General features: G+C 37.0%; 1 long non-coding RNA gene across 2 annotated transcripts in view; it reads left to right on the top strand.

The window, feature by feature from the left end:
• The window catches only part of LOC139085270 (uncharacterized), a 50,151-nt gene extending 25,714 nt beyond the window's left edge, over positions 1 to 24,437 (top strand). Inside the window, exons 3-5 of one of the 2 annotated variants that reach the window (XR_011543505.1) lie at positions 4,492 to 4,629; positions 15,315 to 15,400; positions 16,760 to 24,437. This is a non-coding gene — a long non-coding RNA (uncharacterized lncRNA). Of the gene's footprint in view, positions 1 to 4,491; positions 4,630 to 15,314; positions 15,520 to 16,759 lie in introns of those variants that run through there. The other variant, XR_011543504.1, reaches the window with a different exon arrangement.
• The last annotated feature ends 1,047 nt before the right edge of the window (positions 24,438 to 25,484 follow it).

A 25,484-nucleotide genomic window follows, 5' to 3' on the forward strand; every position in this document is an offset into this window, starting at 1 on the left:
GAAAGAAGACCACTGATCTGAAATGTACCGGGAGAAGGGGAGGGGCTGTGAGATGAAATCAGAAAGACGAAAGACAGCGGCCAGATCATTTAGACCCTTGTGAGAAGAAGGATAAGGAGTTTGGATTCATCCAAAGTGTGACTGAAAAGCCATTGGAGGGTTTTCAATTTATAAATAAAGATTCAGTGTTCTCTGTAAGACATGACTCTGAAGTGTATCCTCCCATCTACGTAAAAGGAAGCTGATTAAGTATGTAAGTAGGATTCATGACCTTCAATTAAAAACATTAAAATGGAAGACAAAAGTTTATTTTTATGCTTATACATAAGTCTAAGTATTGGATGGAAGGAAAAGAATTGGGAAAAACTAATGCATGCGAAATGAAGCACATAAATGGTTACTTTTCTTGGATCCATAGTCATGCGGTTTAATCGGAAGTAATGACCCCAAAGAACAATGATCAATCATATTAAGACATGGTTATCTTTGGGAAAGGAATTTCCAAGAAATGACAAAATTAGTGGTTATCTGGAAATTTCTGTGTTCATTATGATATTGGGCCAAATAAATTGGTCACTACGGCTGAATGACCTCTACAGAGCAAGCCAAACAAGTGTCCACAAGTTCAAGGACAAATAGTTGGATGGAGAAAGAAAGCTTCAGCTCAGTGTCCAGATGTTTCATCAGTGTAACACCAATCAAGCAGATATTGCGAAAGAAGCTGCATACACTCCATAGCTTTCATGGAGTTGTGGACACTGGATTTCCAGGAAAGGAAAATTTTAAATTAATAGCCTTATGTAAAGAGTGGGGTAGGCAGTGGGAACTTCAGATATAGAGTGATGTCCTCTGTGATTCTTCTTAAGTAACTTCAGATTTTAAAAATTTAAGTGTTTTTCTGTTTAGTAATTCTTTGACCTATTTTTACATTGCCACTGTCATCCATTTCATTATGAACTAGTAGAAATCTGTGAAGGTATATGGTAAATGACATATACTCAGTAAATGTTAGTTTCCCGTTTTTCTTGTTTAATCATATGGTTTGGTTAATTTGGAAAACCGTTGAGTATAATGTAGGCAGATAGTCCTGAACAACTATTTTAGCGCTTGCTGTCAACAGGAAGTCCTATGGATAACCTGGCGCTATCTGATAGCTGTACCTGCTCACAACCTACCCATCATCCACAGGCTAAATTTTTCTATCTGAAATTTGCTCCTTCTTTTTTGTTTTAAACTGAGTAGTCAATCCCAGTCATTTAATTACCATTGGTTTATTTGTTAGCAAAACTTGAATGTATTCGTTTACGAGTTCTAATTTCTTGGAACAATTATTTTCAGACAAATATAACTAAGTAGAATACTGAAAACAATATTACAAGACTTTATTATAGTAAAAAATGAATGATTGCTTTCTACTAATTTCTGTGTAGAAAATGGATGTTTTAGCTTAGTTGATTTCCATCTATTATTTGTTTGTCATTCAATCTAAAAAATACATAAAAATTCTGTCTTCTTTTACCCAAAAATGTTGGTCTAAATTATAAAGAAATTTCTTTAGTTCTCAACTTTACTTTTCTAGTTTGGATATATGTAATATATGAAAAAACATATTAAAAAATAATTTGCACTCTAGTGTAGTGTTTCTTAACTATAGGGCCATGACTTCTGCAAAACTATACTGCCTAATCTTTATCGCTTGATGTATTTATTTTTTGCAGTAAATATGAATATATCTCATTAGGGTAATATTTGTTGGTTTTAATGTAGAACTGAATGGGGAGTAGATCACAGTTTTATTAGAATATGTAATAATTTTTTTCCTGAGTATATAAGAGAGTACCATTTGCCAAAGAAACACAAATTTCTACTCCAATTGTGATGTGTGTTGAACAGTGACCAGGTGAAGAAGTGAATACTTTTATAGATATTGGTTCTTATTGATTTTCAACTTAAATCTCTTTGTGTATGCTACTTAAATCCCAATATTTGAATATATTCCAGGAACACACAAAAAGTGTGATCCTTTGTTCTATACCTTCAGTGACCTACCAAAACTTTGATCCTTGACCAAGAAGAACATGTAGCCATACACCCTTTCTTTGAAGGTAGGTAGTTATTTTATTGATTTAATGCATAATCTTATTAAAATCCTAATAAAGCAAGGATACATTGTTATAGTTAAGTGCAGCCCTTTTGCATGCATTAAGAACTTACAGTCATTTTCTTGATGTGTTTCTAAGGACACAATCACATAACCCTGGCATGGTGATTTCTATGCTTTCTTCTGTATATATAGATGGTACCAAAAGTTACAGCCCAAAGTGGTCTTTTATTTCCCATATTCTTCCTTTTTCCTGGATACTTCTCCTTTATAAACTTTATGCCTAGTTCATTTGAAAAAAAAATACATTTTAAGGTTGGCCCTGTGACCTAGTGGCTAAGTTTTGCACACTTTGCTTTGGCAGCCTGGATTTGTGGGTTCGGATCCAGGACACAAACCTACACCTCTTGTCAGCTGTGCTGTGGCAGAGCCCCACATATAAAATAGAGGAAGACTGGTATAGATGTTAGCTCAAGGCTAATCTTCCTCAAGCAAAAAAGGCATGGGAAAGATTGGCACAGATGTTTGCTCAGGGCTAATATTCCTCAGCAAAAGAAAGAAAGAAAGAAAGAAAAAATACACAGTCTACTTATTCTATTGTATCATTTGTTTCTCTTAAAATAGAATATTTATGATCCCACCAGGACAATCAAAAATTTCCTTTTATTATTTTTATCTGCTGAGAGAATGGATTTCTTAAATTTAAATTTCAGATAATGATTAGCTTCTTAGTAACAAAACCACTGACCAAAATTGCCACTATTTATTGGGCACCTATGTACAGGACTATGTGCTGGTCCTCTTACATCTTCACAAATCTTAAAATATAGATTTTTCCCTCTATTTTACATAGGAGAGATCTTTGCTTCAAGAGAGGAAGTGGCCTTGCCCGAGGTCAGAAAGTTGGTAAATAGAATTGGAATCAGGGTTAGTCTTGCTTCATAGCTAAACTCTTGACAGTTTGACATACTGTTTACCTGTAACCTAATATGAATAGATAATAAGTAATTATCTATTTTGTGTGTATCCTTCATTGGATTACAGGATTATATTTGATTCTGTTGAGTAGACTCAAAGTATACATTTCAGGAAAGACATTCGACTCTGCAAAAAGTCTCTCTTAATTATAAGTTTTGTGATAACATAAACCATAAAGAATTTAGCAACATGTAATCCCATGCTGAAAGTTATTATTGTTTTGCCCAAATATATCATCTAAGTATCTCTATCTTAATTTTTTTACTCATCATCTATTTGTCACATATTCATATATGTGACCAACAGAATTTTAAAAGAAGAATTTAAAATATAACCACCACAAAGATGGTTATTCCCATTGAATGTTACTTATACTGAGTAGATAGGTTGCAGGGGAACATTTCGAGGCCAAGATCTAAAACAGAGCCACGAGATTTGTGAAATATTTGATTTTCTTAAATTTCAAGCATTTTACCTATTGTGAAATAATCTTAACCATTCTATACTTTTTATCTAAAGGCAAAATGCAAAATCCTCTCTTACACTTAACTGATTAGGTTTCAAATTGTTTCATACACAATTCTATATATTTCTATTTTTTACTTTTTTTAGTCATTTTTTTCCTTCTTCTTATTCCCAAAACGCCCTAGTACATAGTCGTATGTTCTAATTGTGAGTGCCTCTGGTTGTGGCATATGGGACGCCGCCTCAGCATGGCCTGAGGAGCTGTGCCAGATCCGGGCCCAGGACCTGAGCCCGTGAAACTGCGGGCCGCTGAAGCAGAACATTCGAACTTAACCACTTGGCCACAGGGCTGGCCCCATATTTCTAAAATCAAATGAAAACGCTTAAGGTTAAATAATTTCTCTTTACTGTACATGTGAAATAAAAATTTACAACATACAATTACTAATAAAAGTTAAAACAATCAAACATATATATAATTAAACTTAAAAAATAAAAAGTATTTTATACAATCACTCTAGTAAAAAAAACAAAATATACAGTCACTCTAGTAAAAGTTTAAAAAATTAAATTTGAAGTTTCAGTCTAGTACTGTTCTCATGGGTGATTCTTTTTACCAACTACTACTAAATTTTTTCCTTTATCTATATTGAAGTTTAAGTCGAACACATTTTTTTTTGTTTTTTATTCTTCTCCCCAAAGCCCCCCAGTATATAGTTGTAGATTCCAGTTGTGAGTGCCTCTGGTTGTGCTATGTGGGATGCCGCCTCATCGTGGCCTGATGAGCAGTGCCATGTCGGCACCCAGGATTCGAACTGGCGACACCGTGGGCTGCCGAAGCGGAGCGCGCGAACTTAACCACTGGGCCACAGGGCCGGCCCCATAAGTCAAACACATTTTAAAATATTTTTCTAACTAAAATACTTCTTATTTTTCTAATTTTGAAGGTTTCTAGTACAAACATGTCACCCTTGGGTTCTCTCTGTGGCTGTATGGCAGCTTCTTACAAACAAGTCTTGCATGGCCTGGTCTTCTGCCTTTAGTCTGAGCAATATTTGGAGAAGGGTCCTTCTGCTCATCTTCCGGTAAGAGACCTAATTAAACCATTTTGCGTTATGGTGGTTTTGGGTCTGTAGCAAACAGAGCTGCAAGTGGCTATATACTCTAGCCTCTCCCTTTTTTGTGTGTGAGAAAGATTGGCCCTGAGCTAACATCTGTTACCAATCTTCCTCTTTTTGCTTGAGGAAGATTGGCCCTGAGCTAACATCTGTTACCAATCTTCCTCTTTTTGCTTGAGGAAGATTGTCACTGAGCTAACATCTGTGCCAATCTTCTTCTATTGTTTTGTATGTGGGACACCACCATAGCATAGCTTGATGAGTGGTGTGTAAGTCGGCGCCCAGCATCGGAATCTGTGAACCCTGGGCTGCCAAAGGGGAGCACGTGAACTTAACCACTACGCCACTGGGCTGGCCCTAGTCTCTCTTTTTAAAGGAATTACAGTTAAATGTTTTAAATAAATTCCATTCTAGGTAAATAGAATAATTTTTAGGTGATATAGATAGGTATAATTTTTTGAATAATTTGAAATAATTGATAATTTGAATAATTTGAAATATGAAATTATGAATAATTATGAAAACAACTAAAAACAAAAAAAATATTTAGGTGATTAATCCTACCACTTGTATAAATGGTGAGATTTATAAATGGATTTATGAATGATAAAAAGTTTTTGTTTTAATAAGTGGTGAATAGCAAAATCTCACCATTCTTAGCCAAGCAAAGAATGTATTTATGTAATAAATAAGACAGCTTAAGAATCGCTGTGAATTCCTTTTCTAGGCATTGTCTCATGTTATGGTCTTTTCCTCTGCAGAGCTCTCTGTGTTTCATTTTCTGGTGTAAAGCCTCTCTAAAAACAGAATTAAAACTATTCCAACTCTCTGTCTATTTCTCTCCAGACTTCTACCTAGAGTGGATGTAATAAAAAATAAAGTTATTGAACACATGGTTTTAATAATGAAAAACTTGAAAGACATCATACAATATCAAGAACATATATAAATGTCTCAGTTTGCTAATTAACTAGATTTCAGAAAGATTCACTATTAGGTCTTTTAAATGTAGATTTAGGCCACTACATCGACCTGTCTAAAACAAAGTAACAAGATCAGAGTTTTTTAAAGTAATCTTAAAACTTTACAGAAGAAACTTTAGGGAGAAAATAAAAAGAAAACAATCATAGATTGATTAAGTAAATTGTAGAGTAAATATGCAATAGACTACTAGAAAACTGTTAAAAATCCAGTAATTTTGTACATTTTGACATGGAATGATGTTCATAATATATTGTGAATTAAAAAAAATTGTTTTAGAAAAGTATGTTTAGTGTGAACACCACTCTTTCAATTTCCCAGACTAAAACCGTCAATTCCTTCTTGACTCTTCTCTTTCTCTTAGACTCCACTTCCAATTCTTCAGGAAATCTTTTTGGTTCCTCTTTTAAAATATGACATCATCTCCTATGCGATAGGCTCGTATCTCGTTCTCCTTGCTCTTACCTTTGCCTCCCTTAAGTCTGTTCTCAACACAGCAGTCAGAGCGATTTCTTTACAACATAAGTCATATCATATTTATTGTTTGTTCTCACCCTCCAGTCGCTCCCACCTCATACAAAGTAAAAGCCAAACTCCTTACAACAGACTCTAACACTTCCATGATCTCTCATCTCCTACTCTCTTCTCACTCCACTCCCCTCCCACTCCATTAATTTCCTTACTGGTCCTAGAACATACTAGGCATTCCGCCTTAAGCTGTTGCATATCCCTGGAAGGCTCTTCCTCCAGATATCCACATGGATGACTTGCTCACTTCCCTTAAGTACTTCCTCAAATGTTCATCTCAATTTTAAAATTGCAAACCACCTTCCAGCTTCATCTCTAGCATTCTCTGGGCCCCTTTCCTATTCTCTCTATTCTATTTATTTATATTTTTTTAATATAGCCTTTCGCATTTCCTAGTATACAATTCAATATCTACTCATTATAGCTGTTCTTTGTTGTCTGTTTCTCTCTAAAGAAAGTAAGGTCCATAACAGCATAGATCTTTGTTCATTCTGTTTACTCCTATATTCCAAATATCCAGAACAGTGCCTGGCATATAGAATGTATTTAATAGATATTTCTGGAATAAAGTTTTTTTTTTTAATAATATGGAACCTAGTCTCAAGGAGCATACGTTACCTGATAGTGAAGATTATGACTGGAAAATAGGGAGGGGTAGATAGAATTTTTATGCTTTACTTTTATATATCGGTACTGTGAAAATTTCTGAAATGGTATCGCTTTTATAACAGTAATGCATATCTACAAACAAAAAGAGACAACAAAGCCATCCTTAATTCTATTACATTCAGTACTGACTCCTCCTATGCAATAAAATGGACTTGTATATGAACTTCCATTAAAATACTTTTGTGGCTACATCCTTCAGGCAATGTGATTCTAATCTACTGTTTTAAATTTCTTTTCATGATGAAGGAAAGATTCTTGATGCATGTTTCACTATGAGTTAAGGAGAGTAGTTAAAATGCAGACTGGAATTTGGAGTGCTATCCACCTTTGAGATCGAATTTACCCATAACTTTTGAAGAAACCACAGAAGAAGAAGGAAACCACACAAAACCATACCTTGACTTGATGTGACTCAAAAGACCTGGAAGTCTATGTGGGCAAATGTACATGACAGTTATGAGTGTATCTATATTTGTAAAGCTCATCAGATGGAGTAACATCCGTGATTTTTTTTTTTTCCAAAAAACAGCCAGCCTTAAATATAGGAAAAAAAATAGGTAATAGATTAAAGATTTTGTAAGAGTCGAATGTTGGCAAAATATATTTCTATTGGCTGATCATAGCATCCCAAATAAGCAGAAATAAGAAATTGTCTGCAAGACTACTGTTAAGATTTGTGCATGTTTTCTGGGAGGATGAACACTGGAACTAGCAGAACTGCATTGCATTCTGATCAAGTAATTAGCTATTTCCGTATTGAAACGATGGATCAAAAAAAGGTAAATATTATGGGATAAGAAGATTTAGGAGGGAATTGTCAAGAGTGTGGAGCAGTGGCAGAGGGCAGGGCAGGTGGGAGGGGCTGTGAAAGAGGCAAGAGGCTGAGTCACTGGTCGCAGGAGTTCCTTAAGGGACTCCCAAATAAATCTTCGACTTTATTATTGCCCCTACTAATAGCAAACAGAATTGCATCTCTTTCATGCAATCATTCATTCACTCAGCAAAATTTCATTGAGCACATACTGTGTCACAGCCCTGAGGCAGGCAAAAGTGTAGTTTGTAGGAGATTAAGACATAGCATGTGCCTTTGCAAGGGACTGCACTGGAAATTGAATGAGGTCAAGTGTCTGCTGCTTCCTGAACCAGAGCAGCCTTTGTCAAGCTCACTTGGAGCTTTCCCTTCATTTCCTGAAGGGACCCAGCCAGTCCCAAAGCTGCCAGGAGCATGCAGCAGTTTACACAATCCGACTCCAGGCTGCTGGAGCAGCTCACGTGCCCAGCTGCTTGGACGGTGACAGGGAAGGCAGCTGTGCGAGCCCACAGGCCTTGCTTGGCCACCCAGGAGCTGTCCCTGGAGGGGAGAGGCCGGGGCTACAGCCCACCTGGCTACTGCAGGACATTGAGAGGTCAAGGGGGAAGGGCCTGGAGTCTACAAACCATCACCTTCAACACTAAACAGTGTAGAACAGGGCTTTTGGGGGCCTCCTAGAGCCCAAGTAAACAGTGTTAGGAGCTAAGGCTGGCATTCAGCTTCTTGATTCTTGTTGCTTCGTGTGGAGAGGAGATTAAGAGATGGGCTCTGGACAAGCATAAAGCTTAGTTCAAGCAGAAGCTATACAACTGAACATCTGAGTGACTACAAGTGAGTTACTCAACATCTCTGGGGTTCAGTGGCCTCATCTGTAAACTAGAAGAAATGATAAAATCACCCTCATGGGGCTATCATGAGGATTAAGGGAGAAAATGTATGTCAAGTAATTATCATATATCCTAGAATATAGTAAAGATCAATACACTTGGCCATATTGACCTTTATTTTATTTTCCTTTTTTTGTGTGTGTGTGAGGAAGATTGGCCCTGAGCTAACATCTGTTGCCAATCTTCCTCTTCTTTTTTTTTTCTTGAGGAAGATTGTCACTGAGCTTAAATCTGTGCCAGTCTTCCTCTATTTTATGTGGGATGACTCCACAGCATGGCTTGATGAGTGGTGCTAGGTCTGCGCCCAGAATCCAAACCTGCAAACCCCAGGCCGCCAAAGTAGAGCATGCGAATTTAACCCCCATGCCACTAGGCCAGCCCCCATATTAACCTTTATTTTTATTTTCATTTTTTTCATTTATCAGTTTCTGGACCTGCTTCCTCATTTCTCTGATTTATCCTAATATTTATTAGGCACCTCCTTCTTGCCTGACATTTTACAGCATACAAAGCTAGAGGGGATATTGCTCATTTGCTCTAAGAGCTGTCAGACCATCAACGGAAGAAGAGAGGCACCAAACATTTATCATGTACTTCCTATGTGTCAGGATCTGAAAGGGCATCCTATGCAGACCTAGCCAATGTTCGCAGCAACCTCGTAAGTAGCCAAGTAATATCGCCAGTTTATAGATAAGGAACCCGAGCTTTGCCCTCAGCTAGTGTGCGATGAAGCAGTGTACAGTACAGATTTACAAGGCAGAATGTCCTGGAATAAAATCCACCTCTCCCCTCACTACTAAGTATGCTACGTGGTGAGGCCTCATGAGCCGCTCTAAGCCTCTCATTATTTAATCGTAAGACGGGAATAATAGGGGCCGGCCCCATGGCCAAGTGGTCAAGTTCGCGCACTCTGCTTCGGCGACCCAGGGTTTCAACGGTTTGGATCCTGGGCACGGACATGGCACCACGCATCAGGCCATGTTGAGGTGACGTCCCACATGCCACAACTAGAAGGACCCACAACTAAAATATACAACTATGTACTGGGGGGATTGCGGGAGAAAAAGCAGAAAGAAAGAAAAAAAAGAAGATTGGCAACAGTTGTTAACTCAGGTGCCAATCTTTAAGAAAAAAAAAAAAAAGATGGGAATAATAGCCAGTTCACTGGGTTTTCCAGAAGACTAATGGTATCAAATACCCATACTAAACTCAGGTTCCAGACACATAGATGGCATTAAGTAACATTATATTGTGAGAATTGACATATGAGTGTAGGTCTGACTCCACTAAAACGTACTCTTCTATTATAAGTTGTAAGGAAATGGGCTAATTGAACATTTGCTTAGAAAGCATTAAAACTCAGTTTTAGATATGAGTCCTTTCTACAATATTTGTATGCTTTTGCTTTTTAAACTCATTTTTAATTTTTGACAAGTGGAAAAGATATGTCTGTATTAGTTAGAGTACAGGTTATACAGCTCTAACAAACAGGTCCAAAACACACGGTGGCTTAAATAAGATAGAAACTTGCTTCTTTCTCTCTCATGTAATAGTGTAGCAATGAGTGGCCCAGGTTGGCTGAACCACACTGCTCCACAGAACATTAAGGGAACCCAGGCCAAAGCTGGACCCTGCTCTAGGTTCCAGCCCGCGGGAAGACCAAGAAGAGGACAAGTGGAGGGCAAAGTACATCCTTTAAGCAAGTGACGTGGAAGTTGCAAACAACACCCCCCCCCCCCCATTCTATTGGCTCCATCAAGCTGCAAAGGATGCTGAGAAATGTAGTCTCTAGCTGATCACTCACATGTCCAGAGAAAACTCTAACTATGCAAGACAATTGAGAAGAGAGAAAAAGTAATCATGTCTGGGGAAACGTAAAGCTGATTTTAATTAACAGTAAATATATCATGCCCCTCTAATAATTTGGTTGGTTTTCCTTTTATATGCTATGGATTGTGTTGGCCAGTAGGATTATGGGCTTGGCAATTTTTGAAAACTATGGCAGGCACCACTTTCAGACACAGCCTGAATAGAATCCCCTAGAGCATATCTTCTTCTACTATGGCAGGGGTAACTATTCTTTCTCTTCTCTATTTTTGTCAATCATTCATATTTTATTTCAACTGCCTATTTATATGCACATCTTCTTTTCTAGAAGCTCTTCTTCACGTAGGTAAGGATCCTGTCTTATATACCTTGATATCTCAAGGGCCTAGCAGTGAGTTTGCATATATTAGAAGATTAATATTGAATGAATAAGTGAATAAACTAAAATCTAATATGTGAATATAAATATATTCATATATACATTTATATTTATTATATACAAATATGTAATATATATAAGTAAATATATTTATTTATATTAAGTAATATAAATATATTTCTTAAATGTTGGTTGACATTTATTGAGTATGTTTTATGGGGTGTTGTCAGATGACAATGCATGATGAAAGAATAGATGTCCCCCAACCTCATTGTGTACTTTAAATATATTCAAATGTATTTATTCTCATATTGGGTATATTCTTCATTCCCTGAGGTATATAAAAGCACTTAGTTACTTGCACAGCAAATAGTGAAGCTTGGGCAACTTCAAGGTTAAGATGTATATTTTGTTGTGATCTGAAGGGTTTTAAAGAAAGATACTTTTCTCGCTCTTGGGGATCTGCTACGTTTGTCCTCATTCCCAGCTGAGTCTTTGAAAGGTTTGTGATCCAAGTAAAGTTTACAGGAAGCTTCTTACCTTCCCGAAGCAGTTTATAAGAACCTAAGACAGGTTTCTCTCCACTCCCAACAAAATAAGCTTGTCTGTTGATTTATTGCACTTTCCTCTCTTTTCCTGAAATCTCAATCTCTATTTGAAAAAGAACAAGAAACTTTGCCTGTTTTTAATTTTCATTTCCCCGGCAAGCTGTCTCACTTTTTCTTTCCTTTCATTTTTCATAAATGATGTCTTTCCCTCATTGCCCCCTCCCCCTCCCCAGTGGCCACTGGTTTGAGCTTCTTTGTCCAAAATTTTTGCCTTTGTTTTCTCAGCTACAATGCAATGAAGTGTCTTCTTCAAAATGTTTTGACCTCAAACAAAATGGGTTTCAGGAGAAGCTCTCCTGTTCCTCACCCTGTTATGTATTATCGTATTATAGATCCAGGGAAATCGATATATTGCAATTTATTTTTAATAACCTGCGTATTTAACAAATATAGACAAGAGGACTGAAAATGTCTTTAACCGTTTCAAAGGAGACAGAGAACCCATAAAATCTGTTGGTTGGTTGTAAATCTGGTTAAAATTATTGAATTTGATGAATACTACTTATATCTATCTTAAAACAAACTTGGCTATATTTGTTCTTAACTAAACTATTTTCCAATCAAATATATGCCATTCAGCAAATAGCCTTTCCAAAAAAATACTGCTACTTTTGTAAAGTTTGATAAAATGTTCTAGCATCTCTATATTGCATATAAATTTTGCTATGTGTGTGTATGTATATTTAGATATTATATGTGTCTGAATTTTGAGTTGTTTGCTGTCTGTTAGTCACTTCTTTATCTGTCGCTAGAACCTAAAAATTCTCTACACAGCATATACACTCAATAACTGTTTGCTGAGTAAAAAACATTCCCTTACTCACTAATTTGAGCATCCAGTCTGTGCCCAGCATTATACCAAGCACTGGTAAACACAAGTGAATAAAACAGAGTCTTTGCTCTAAAGAGTTCAGAGTCTAAATGGGGAGAGTGAGACAATTGTAATAATTGTGATAAATTGCCTGATAAATGTGTTAACGTGAACAGGTCCTAGACTAGTTGGTGTGGGGACACATCCAGATCTGGATGGTAAATGTTTTAAAAGACAAATAGTTTCCCCAGGCAAAGAAAAATAGGATAGAGTTGTGGATAGAATATATGTCTAGGAGTCTAAATACTAGAAAAATGTGAACAATATGTTTTTCTATTCACTAAAAATGATGGTAAATACTGAATAATCAATCATACCATTGTGAAAATTGAAGTTTGAAGTTTGCTTTACTGAATTACACATTGAAAGCATATAAATGCCCAGAGTTGACATCATAGCTTTTGCTGCAGAAATAAAGTCTGATACCTTAGCTATCCCTCAGAATTTGTGCCCTTCCTTGACATGCTGTGTGAATGCAGAGAATTCACATGGCTCAGTACTAGGGAATTGAAGATGCTCATAAAAACTTCTGCCTACTTATCTTCCTTTAAGCAAAGGAAATGGACACTGAAGTCAGGCAATCCTCAGCAAAGATAGTGGGCGTTTATCAGGGGAGTAATCTTAGGTAAGTGACCTCAAAGTCACGGAGATCCAGGGTCCTCAAAGTTGAGAGAAGGCCAAGAATAGCTAGTTCAGAGTGAAGATTAAATGAGATAAACTATCTCCGTTAGTCAGAGTTCTCCCAGAGAAACGGAGCCAATAGAATGTGTATATATACATATATATGAAGAGATTTACTATAAAGAATTGGCTTACAAGACTATGGACGCTAATAAGTCTCAAGACGTGCAGACTGAGCCAGCACGCTGGGGACCCAGGAAAGCCGATGATGTATCAGAAGGCCTGAGAGCAAAGAGAATCAACGATGTGGTTCCAGTTGAAAGGCTGGCAGGCTTGAGACCAAGGAAAAGCCAATGTTTCAGTTCAAATCTGAAGGCAGCAAAAAACTGATGTTTCAGTTTGCAGGCAGTCAGGCAGAAGGAATTCTCCCTTATGGGGGGAGGGTCAGCTGTTTGTTCTATCCAGGCCTTCAACTCACGGTATGGTACCCAACCACACTGAGGGGACAATCTATTTTACTCAGTCTACGGATTTAATGTTAATGTCATCCAAGAATACACTCACTCAAACACCCAGAATGATGCTTGACCAAATACCTGGGCACCCCACAACCCAATAAAGTTGACACATAAAATTAACCATCACAGTATCTAAAGTTCCATGCACAACGACTGAAACAGGGCTTCAGAAAAGTTTTAAATAAATGAAAGAATAAATAAAACCATGACAAAAACAAAGACAAATGGTTTGCTTAATCATTGTTTAATAGGGAACAGAAAAAACTTGGCATCACATAAATAATTACTCCTGGAAAAACTAAAGATCACTTTGGGAGAGTGAGATAGAAGAGTGAGAGGGAGGAACGGATCTCAGGAATTTACTATAAAATGCAGGGTATTGACATAGTTTTCCCCGGAGCAAACGTGGCATACAATCAACCACAGCAAACCACAGAATGAGAAAATCAGCTTGTGGCCAACCCAAAGGACAACTTTCGAACCACAAGCTGGGATGCCTGATGCGCCATAATTCTAGTGGAAATTCAACATGGAAATGAAGGGAAAAATCCTTAGATTTGATGCTGTGTCTGTCCCTGGACTCTATATTCAACAACTCCTGCAAGACAACAGATAAGGGCATTGCAACCAAGGAGGATAGTTAAGACTTAATTTTCCCCAGAGAAATAAAGGGAACTCCTGATGGAAAAGAAGCTATAGACGTTAATGTAGCATGGGGTACGTTTTTAAACAGATTGCATCATTTTGACTTGAATGCATCTGAATATTTTACACTAATTCAGTGCCTGCTGATTCATTACGCTGATTACTACCACTTCTGTTGCATTCATACAAAAACATTGTAAGGTAAATGCAAGTATCTATCTTACAAATGCAGATACTGGACCTTAGAGAAGTAAAGGTTAACGTCACATATCCAGAGAACACTGGATACAGGAGTCAAACCCAAGTCCTCCTACTCCAAATTCAGGACGTTTAATAGCCTTGAGTATTCTTCACAGTTGATCCTTGACTGTTGCATGAAGCATGATAAATTGAGATGCATATTTTTGAAGCTCCTCGAAGACTCCACAAGTTACAAGAAGTCCGGCCTCCTACACGCTTAGGTAAAATAAAGTTTGTGTCCATATTTTATCATCTGAATGTACAGCAAAATGGGAAAATCTTACCTAGAGAAAGTAACACTATGCCCAGTTGCACCATTCATCATAGCGAAAAGGGAAATTTAGTATTTGTTTAGTCATAGTAGGAAGAGATGGAGAAGAGCTTCCTCCTTACAATATTTTTAATTCACCTTCATCATTAAATTCATGCTACAGGTGCTTGACAGTACTCTTCAGTGGCTAAGAACATGTGCTGTAGGTATTATTCTAGAACAAAGGAGAACAAAGAGACATGAAAACTAAACCTTTAGATCCTGACTTGGCAAAGCATATCTACAAAGGCTATTACTGGATCAATTGTTTTCAATAAAAATAAAAAATGCAGTACATTTTTAACATGATGAATCTAGTTAAAGGAAATATTGGTGTCTCTTGTACCATTCTTACAACTTTTCCATAAGTTTGAATTTTATCAAAATAAAAATTTTGGAGATAAAAAGCAAAAACAAAGTAGCGTAAAATACCTCATCTCAAAAAAAGAATATTGTCTTTGTAGCTGGATAGGCTTGATTTGAACATGAGTTGTGCCATTCCTTAGGTATGGGACTTTTAGAGAGTTATTTAATCTTTCCAAGTTTCAATATTCTCATCAATAAAATGAAATAAAAGAAACTAATTATGAAAATTTGTTGTGAAAATTAAATAAAATATTTTATTTAATATGCTTAGCAGAATTCAGCAGATCATACCAAAAATAAATGTCTCATGATAATTATAATAATTAGCATTTGTTTGATGAGTTTAATTTGCCTATATTATCAGGACAATTGTTTTACTCTTTTTCTTCAGGAAGATCTGTCTCAGAATTAGTGTGAAAAGATTTTGCCACATCTGGGCCCCTTAAGACATCAACAACGATCTCAGAGACTGTCAAGGTATATTATTCGCTACGCTTTGGATAATCACATATCTCGTTGGGAAAAGCCACTGGGTTATTTTTATAAGGCTAATGGGTTGTTTTTATAAGGCTAATAATAAAAACTTCTAGAAAGAGTGAAGAGCTCTGTTTTATAGATTCCTGTCTTGTCCCTAGCAGTGTTTGTCAAAACAAGGGCTTTTCCCACAGGAAAATCTGTCAGAAAACCCAACCTCTCCAGTTACTGTTTAATACCAACTCCCTTTTAACGGGCCCACCAAATAAACCAGAAAACCTACTGCTTACAGAAAATTATGATGGTCTAAAAAAATATGGTTGGTATAAAAAATAACTTACAATTGTCAGTAAAATTACCATAGATAATTATAAGAATAATAATACCAGCTGACACTACTTTATACTTTTAGGCAATTTGAAGTTCCTGTATGATTCCACTTAGATAACATTCTTTAGTTGACAAAATTACAGAGATAGAGAATGGATCAGTGGTTGCCAGAGGTTAGTGTGGGATGGGGGTGAGGGTGAGAGAAGGATGTGTATATAGTTATTGAAAGTCAACATGAGGGATCCTGGTGGCCATGGTAATAGCGTTGTTCTGTATTTTGATTGTGATGGCGGATACAAGAAACTACACCTATGATAAAATTGCATAGAACTAAATGCACACACACACATATGTGAGTGTGGGTAAAACTGATACAATCTAAATAAAATTGGTGAATTTTATCAATGTCAATTTTCTGGTTGTAGTATTGTGCTACAGTTTTGCAAGATGTTACCATTAGAGGAAACTAGATAAAGAGTACTTGTGATCTGTCTGTATCATTTCTTTCAACTGCATGTGATTTTACAATTTTCTCAAAATAACAAAGTTTAATTGGGAAAAAAATTACCTAATGTCTTTTCTTTTTTTTTATTGAGGTATAATTGACATGCAGCATTCTGTTTCAGAGGTACAACATAATGTATATATTGTGAAATGACCACCACAATAAGCCTAGTTAACATTCCTCACCATACATAGTTACAGAATATTTTTTCCTCTGATGAGAGCTTTTAAGATTTATTCTCTTAGCAACTTTCAAATATGTGATACAGTATTATTAACTATAGTCGCCATGCTGTACATTGCATCCCCGGGACTTATTTATTTTATAACTAGAGGTTTGTACCTTTTGACCACCTTCATCCACTTTGCCCACCTCCCACCCCCTACCTCTGGCAACCACAGTCACTTAATCTCTTTTATCTACCTTCATGCCAATAGTAATCTTTTGAGGTGGAGGAGAGAGATTTTTCTCTAGGCCATTTATATACATTTTAATAACGCTTTGATCTCTGTCCAACATCCATGTAGAACCTTCTGCCTTTTAAAAGACCAGTAACTAATACAGAACTTCTGAGTCCACCATCCCGAGAGAAACAAATTAGGCAAATGCGGATATATGAGATTTGTCATTTGATGAATAAACAAGAACTTCTCCAGGGAGAAGAGGAGCAGCTTGAGTGAGCACGGTTTCTTGAGTATGTGGAGGGGGAGAATGAAGTTATTGTTATCTGCTGTGACACCTAGAGCAGCCTGCCCACCACCAACGACGACTGTCCGTGGCAAGAGTCTGGGATCAATTAAGGAAAAGTGAACTTCTAACCTATGTGAACTGTCACGGTGGAGTCCTGGCCTGGCTGATCTTCGAGTTTCCAGAGGTTAATGACAGCACTCCACAGCTGACAAGAACCTCCCCTCTTTTCTACCTCCACTGACTAAACTCTGCCCTCTGAAGCCCCAGAGGGAGAAAGTTCGCTTTCCCCTTATTTCTAGAGTAGAAAAAAAAGAAAAGATAAATATAGTCTTGTTCGAGAAGGAACCTCCCTTATCTAGAGCAGTGGCTGATACGTAATGGGTGCTCAATATATTTTTATCAACTATTAATATAAAATAAACCCTAAGAGGAGTTCAGCTCACAGTTCCTGATCTAAACACCAGTAATAATAATGATGATGATGATAATAATAATAATATCAATCATCTATCTGTTAAATGCTTCCTATGTATCAGACGTTGTCTTTATATATGTAGGCACCAATCATTCAAGTATTCTGTACAATAGATGCTATTTTTAATGGCCATTTAATAAAGGCAGATTGAACAACTTCCCAGGTCACACAGCTATTCAGTGGCAGAGCTGGCTGTAAATATAGCCAAAGCAATCCCAGCACTTGTGGTTAAACCACCAGCTTGTCTTGCCTCCAATAATTTACCGGGAGCATCCATTCATTAGGCAGAAGTATGTATTCAAAAGTGAAGGCATCCACTTTGGTTTTGAGCTTAACCAAAATTCTCATATAAAATTTCAAAAAGCATTCTAACAGCCCTTTTAATGTTTATAACAATCCTATGAAGTGGAAGTTATCAGCCCTAGTTTATTAATGAGAAAATGGTGTCAACATGGTTCAGTGGTTTAAAATGATAACCCATTTAATAAGTGTTGAACTCTGTCTCCTGAGTTTAATCTTCTAAACCAGGCACTTGAGTTTACCATATACTGTTGAATGTTGCATTTCAGGGTTAATTTTGCATCAGCAAGAATTTTAATTCAGTTTTAACGTCTGACTCTGACTAACTAGGTTAATTGAGTTCATTGAGGTACAATTTGCTCATCTCATAATATGAAGCTAATGATACAACCTATGCTTTCTGTCTCAGTGGGTTTTCATGAAGAAAAGATGAGATGTGAAAAGTCTTTGCCAGCTGTAAACTTGCAGGCACATTTAAATTGCCACTGTTATTATTTTTCAGAATCATTTTTATTTCCAGGAAACAATGCCAAAACGGGAAGCTCACTGGATTATAATTTGGGGGCATTATACATTCAAATCAGAATTCATTTATTTATTTATTCATTTATTTGTTCAACAAGTGGGTTTTGAGTATCTATTGTATGAGACGAACACTATACGAGACCCTGTAGAATATACAAAGGAATTGCTCTTTGAGCAAATATTACCTGTCAAATTGTAGCTGTACAGAATACATGGCTTTTCACCATTAGTCCATCCGCCATCCACAACTATATTCTGAGCATGACTCAGTCATTAATAAATACTTCATGCAAATTATTAGAAAATTACTATGTTACTCAAGCTTAGCACCATCTGTGTTATCCATGTTTTCTGCCCCAAACACACACACACACACACACATATCCTGACTAGGCAGTGTCCTAGGCTGTGGGTATTCAGAGTCTCATAATCTATGTGTGAAGTTAGGCAATTAAATCAATTACTGTAATTATAAGAACTACAAGGGGTTATGCAGAGAAGTCTGTGACTTCACAGTCTACTGCTAACGCAAGACCTTGCAAAATCACTTAGCCTTTGTGTCAACCACATTAGACTAAAAGAAAAAATGGGTCTGAAAACTAGAAAATTCGATGTGGTGATGTTTTAAAACAACTCACAACAAGGGGATATTTGCAAACAAACCTAAATGTTTTCTATTCAATCCAACAGGTGTTCTTTGACACCCTGTGTATGGTCGATACTGAATTTTTTGGCATCTTTGAAAACAACCACCTATTCTCTGTAGGCAGAAATGTATTCTCTAGAGCTGTTTTTCCAATAACATTTATTTTAACAATAATATGCTTAGTCTGCTGTGAAAATACAACTTCACTGATTAGGCAGCCAGCCCAGTCAAACATTGTTTGGGGTTATAATTATAGCTATTTAATTGTTGAACAATCTCATAATAGCTGCAAAAGAATCTCCGTTTGTTTATATGCAGCAATTTAAAACTTGTTTTCTTCTCTTTATTCTTTTTCCTCTTTAAAGGAGAACTCAGGATAAGTCTCGCCTGGAGCCCCAGAGTACAATTAAGCCCTCTACAAAACACATTGGGACTAGGAGGCTCTCTTTTGGTTAAAGCAAGGAGCTTTTGCCATGATTTGTTTTAATTTGATAAACAGAGAGAGCTGTTCTGTTCTGAGGCCTCTTTCCCCCCACTCAGAAAGAGGGTGTTTATGTACAGCTGCGGGGAATTACTCACAAGAGGTTTAAACAGTGGAAAAAGAAAACATCCTCTTTTCTTTTTGGACCCACCCAGCCCACCAAGGTTTACAGACTTAGCCAATGGAAAGATAGATTACGGTTCACTGAAAACTCCCCTTGGAAAATGGAGACCCAGACTCCATCAGGACAGCTACAAGATGTGAAGGGCTGACAAAGTGGCGTTAGCAGCTGCAGGGGCATGGCAAGGAGAAATCCTCTGAAGAGGCTTTGCTTGAGAGACAGCTTGTAGACTAGATCCCGACATAGAGCCATGGTGAGCAGGGTTGTATAAAGATGTGTGGTGGGAGTGAAATTATGAATGGCACTATGGTCCCTACAGGGTCGGTAAACTCCGTTTTAGCCAAAATGAACAAAATCTAGATTTTCCTGCTTTTATTTTGTACAATTTTTGGATAAAGAATAGAATGGTCTATTTCAAATTTTCCCTCAACTCAAGTAATCTTTTTCTAGGCATTTTATTTAACTACATTGATCTGTTCAAAATAGAAGTAGAAAATTTAGCTAAATGAGAAATTCGGTTAAAAGATCTCAGAGTAACTTAACAACACCTTGAAATGAGTGGTTAAAATTTTAATAAATCAATCAGTAGCTATGCTATTATTGTTTCAAATTAAACATCAAAAGTTTTGATTTGTGGGCTATTTTTAAATATACTAAGTATTGGCCCACTTGCAAGTCTCTACAAGGAAATACATTTACTGTTGCAAGCAGGATGGATTTTGAGCTTTAAAAATATGCAGTAAATGTTTATTTCCATTACTTTTGAGTTTTCATGATTTTTTGAGAAGTAAGTCATGGAGTAGAGTTTTCAGACTAATAAATAATAAATAAATTAAAGATTAATAAGTATATATATTATTTTGAAAGTATAGAATCAAATTGTAATGTTTTGTGGCATTATATTTTACCTACTACAGTTTGAAAAAAAAGAAAGTAAAGAGAAAAATATAGAATATTTTATGTTTGTTTCTTGGAGTAGAAGTCACCAAATTAACTTTTATCAAAACATCCTTATATAGAGCTGTCATGGCTATACATTTCTGGAAAAAATATTTAAAGAAAACTTTCCTGTATGCATGGCTTAATTAAATAGAGCTTTGTTAAATTTTCCTTGAACATTTGTTGAATATAACAGTTGAGTAAATAATTTAACTTAGAATTCCTTAAAACATTAGTATGCCAGCTTTAAATATTTTCTTCAAATTGTCATGAAGATGTCAATCTAGAGACGAAATTCTTAATTTGTCTCGATGTCTCTGCTGTATTGGACTCTTGAAGTATTCTTAAAATCCACTCTCTCTCACTTGCATGTTTTTGTAGAGTGACGTGAAGATAAGTTCAAATTCAATAATTCCAAATTAATTTTATTTACCATTTCTAAATTTACTTTGAATATTGCACCCAAATATGGTGACTCAGTTTATCTATGGTAAACTCAGGTGCTAGGCCATATATACATGCTTTGCAATTTTAAGCTCTCAAAGGATACAAAAAGCAGATTCTTAGATCAAACAGGTTTCTTGTTTGAAAAAAATCTCTCATGATTAACCTGCTTTTTTCCCCTAAAGTATAACTTCGAAGAATATCATTATGCCTACTTCACATGAACGGGTTTTCTTTTTTTGAATGTATTTCATCACTAGGTAGAGATGGAACAAATTCAAACATAATCAGCAATGGCGGTTGTAGAGATTTCATAAAGTATTTAGAATTTTCCATCATCCTCCATTTAAAATGATAACAAACACTTGGTCTTTTAGCCATTTAATTCATATTTTTTACAAAAGAAAATATATCATTCATAGGAAGCACATATGACATAATTGGGGAAGCTCATTGTAATCATTGCCATAAGATTATTCTGGAGAAAATGTTTGGTTTATGCAAATTAGCCAGTAGTTGAAGTAGAGGGATGTTTATTCAGTGTTTTAAGGGAAATAAAATCAAAACCCTAAGTCTCAGTTTTTTGTAGTAAGAAATAAATGACTTCAAGAGATAATTCTCTTCCCTTTCTCTCTCTCCCTCCATTTTGACCTTCCTTTCATGATAAACTTGTTTTCATATTTTTAAATGTCATTGTTAAATTTATTTTTCTCTCCTAAAAAAAAGTGTCTTATTTTTTGTTTATTTCAATGTTGTTTTTCTACAATCTTGCAAAGTCTAACCTATCTGGCACATAATAGCTGCTCAAAAATATTTGTTGAGTGAAAATGAGTAAATTAAGTCATGCATACTCATTGTAGAAAATGTGAAAAATATATGCTTACCTCCAGAAGAAGGATGTCGGGGAAGAAAAGTGTGCTGGACCTTCCAGTGGTTTATCAGTGTCTGTGCAAAGCCTGCCCTTGGGTTTGTGACTGCCCTTAAGCGGTTTCCCATCTAGTCGTGTCCCTCTTTCCCTCTTTGAAGTCCACTGAGGAGCTGAGCAGAGCTAGAAAGGATAACAGAAGCAAGCCAAATAAGAGGTAGCCTTTAAAACATAATTGCCCTGGACTCCATGGACTTAGAAAAAGTCCATTCATGGCTAGAAGATGAACATTATTTATCCAAAAGGTTGCAGCTGTTACATTCTCTTGAGAAAACACAAAGTAGGACCTATCCACGCCAGGTTTTTCTGATTGCCTAACTTGAATGATTCAGAGATAAAATCCCAAAATAGGCATTTATAAAGGCAAGGATGAGAGGCAGAAAAGACTCAGAACTGAGGTTGGTACTCACTACTGCTGGTTCTTAAACTCCAAACCCATAAGCTATTTTTCTCCCAATTTTGCCATTTTGCCTAGGTGATAGCCCCGGGCCAGTCAAAACGGTCACAGGCAATTCTGTTCTGTCTACGCTACTGGTTATTTCTGAAAAACAATAACGGAAGCACTGAATCAAATAAGGAAACCAGAAATCTTAAGCCCTCAGATAAATAAGAAAACAAAAAAGTGAGAGGCGAGACTTCATTTTCCCAGGAATGTCCACATCTCTATAGAGTCAGTTTCAAAGTGGATTTGCTTTGAATAGGGTTTGGATTTGCCAACAGCCTATTAGTATATAATACACTGCTCACAATGCTCCAAGAAAGGATCTGAAGTTTGTTGTAGTTTTCCCACTTTCCCAGAGATGGGGAGAGCCAAGAGTAAGGGGTGAAGGAAAGTGGGCAAAAGATTGTAAGAGTAGGAGAAAACTTGTTGGATCCAATCCAGCCGTCTTCAAAGGATAACCTCTTCCAAACAGAGCAAACCTTCAGGGGAAGATTATGCAAAGCCCCTGCCTTCCAGCACCCCTGAAAACCTGTCACCCCCGTCCATTCAGATTTGAGGATTAAGAAAACTCGGGGAATGAAAGCATCTATTTATCCCTGGTCCATGTCAAGAATTGTTCTCCTGGGCTGGATCCTATGGGTTTATTGGTGGTGTGATCATTGCTTTTACTTTTTTTTTTTTTTTGAGGGGGTGGGGAGGGCATCTGTATTATCTGATAGTTCTGTGTTTATATTTTCAGCAAGGATGCTTAATTGTGTAACTCCTGGCTAGGTTTCCCTTGCCAAATGATAGAAATCAAAGTTGGAAAAGACCTATTAGGTCATTTTATCCTAACTTCTGCCAGTGAGAATTTTGTCTCTAATATGCAAGATGAAGCGTCCACCCCTTCCCCCGGGAGATTAGCTTCTACAATCCAATTAGTCCGTGCTGCCAACACATTTTCCCTGACGTTCAATTTACAATTAATATCATTGTTTTTCTTAATTCCACTCTCACAAATTAAGTGTTTACTTTCTGTCATTGTTTTCAAATTTTAATCCACTGATAAGTCTATTTCCTTATTTTTCCCCAAATACACTCATTTATTTCATTTATTTTTTCCTAGAATCTTTTGTTTTATTTGCTCACAGTTGTTATTCTTTGCACAGCTCTGTATCTCTTTGATACAAAGATAATGGAGGCTTCTAATTTCCCAACTTGGCACATCTCATTAGGCATGTAAACCATGGGATTAAACAGAGAATTGAGAAACTTTAATGTTTTCAAAAAATTCAGCCTTCCTCAATATTTTGCTCCTATTTTGTGGAACTTTCTGGAAGAGCGGTTAGTGGCTTGAGATATGTCGGCAATTTCTGTGTCAGCTTTTCAGTTGTGTGTGTGTGTTTGCATGTGTCAGATTTTCTGCTGTGGAAACCCTAACTCAGATGATCAGACGAGGTAAGGCAGGCAGAGATACTAGGTAGGAAAAAAGGAAGAATGCTACTATAATGAATATAGGGACTGAAGAAGCAAAGCCACCCACCAGGAAACTTCACTCCCTGAAGAGAGGGACCCTTTTCAGGCTGAGGTGAACCACTGTGGGCCAAAGCTACCCAGTGCACGTGTGTGACAGACTCTCCTTACAGCAAGGCTTTGCCGTACTAGGATTTTATTTCTTCATTGCTTAAGGCTCTGGCTTTCTCCTGCCTTGCCTTGTCCCCTTCTTCTGATTCTCTGACCTTGTTTTGGCTGGCAGATTGCATTTGCCTATCTACTTCACCATGTAGATTCAATCTCCTCCTCATGACCTCCTCTCAGCCTGACTGTTGAAGGGAGGGGTCCCTGTTTCTTGGTCCCGCCCTCTGACTAAGCCCTCTCTTGCTGCTCCTCCCTTTCCTGATGATCCAGTACAGACACCTGCCCCAATTCCACTCTTTGCTCTACATCGCCAATTATTTGGGTGTCAAGACTGCCCGTCTGCTCAAATTTACAGTCAGCTCTGTCACAGGCCGCAGCCCTGACTCAAAGTAGCCTGCTATGTGGTTCTTTAAGAGAGTTTTGTATATAATTGACTCTCACAAACATGAGAAAGTACCTTAATGTGGTCTGTAAGGCCCTACAAAACTGCTGCCTAGCACCATAACCCAATCACATACCATTGAGCCCCTCTCACTCTGCTCCAGCCATGTTGGCTCTTCCTCAGTTCTTTTACTGGACTAGCACCCATTTCTCTTCCACTTTGGGCCTTTCATCCTATTGTTCCCCCTGCTTGCATAAGTGTTACTTACTCATCAACTCACAGCTTACATGGAAATTAGAAAGCCTCTAGATAACCTTCCCTGGGTAGTTGGATCCTATTGTTATACTTCATCATTCATCCCTATATTTGCATTGATAGCACTTACCAAAAATCATGAATATATATTCATTTATTTGTTATTTGACTTTTGTAAAACTCTATGATATGTGAAGACAGGCCCATGTTTATTGTTCATTTCTGCTTGTGTCTAGTATATTACAGATACTCAATCAGGTGAGCATTTTAACTATGATAATAAAAAAAGTAGAGAGCAGAATAGAAGTTGACAAAATCAGCCAGCCCATTATTGATAATCAATTACTTGTCTTAATCTACATAATTCTGTCATTTTTCTTAATACTTATAAACATCTAGCTTGGTTTATATATAAAAAAACACCTTGGCATTGTGCAAATCTATATCAAGTATTGTATCAGCAAAATTTTTTTGATTTCAGGCAAGAGAGAGCAACTGTACTATTTTTACTTGAAAAGAGACTTCGCTGGGAAAAATAGGGAGCTCATGGAACTAATGAGAAAATGGAGGACTATTCTTGGTGCATAGAGAGAAATTAAAAGAGCGTAGAATCTGGGTAGTAGGAGCAATGCTTTCCTGATGCTGCTCGTCACTGTACCAATGCTCCCAGACACTGCGGGAATCTCTAGGCAATCATTGGCTCCCACTGCAGGACCCCACAGCAGCTGTTGTGAATGAACTCCAACCATCTATTTGTTAGCAACTGACTTAAGCTTCAAAGTACTGGACCAGAGGGATGCTTGACTGAGGAGTGAATAGGTAATCTAGCCCTGGTCCCTGGTCAGAAGGAGAAAGAATTCCCCACCTTCTGCACAGGCGTTTTGAGGTAGGGAACCTCACCCCTAACTCTTCGCACACAGGTTATTCCTCCAAAATAAGGAGCAGAGATGAATGATGGACATCTCTCCACCAACCAGTCAATCAAACCAGCCAACCAATAAACCAACCAA

Source organism: Equus przewalskii, chromosome 8 (genome assembly GCF_037783145.1).
Source record: "Equus przewalskii isolate Varuska chromosome 8, EquPr2, whole genome shotgun sequence".
Classification (NCBI taxonomy): Eukaryota; Metazoa; Chordata; class Mammalia; order Perissodactyla; family Equidae; genus Equus; species Equus przewalskii.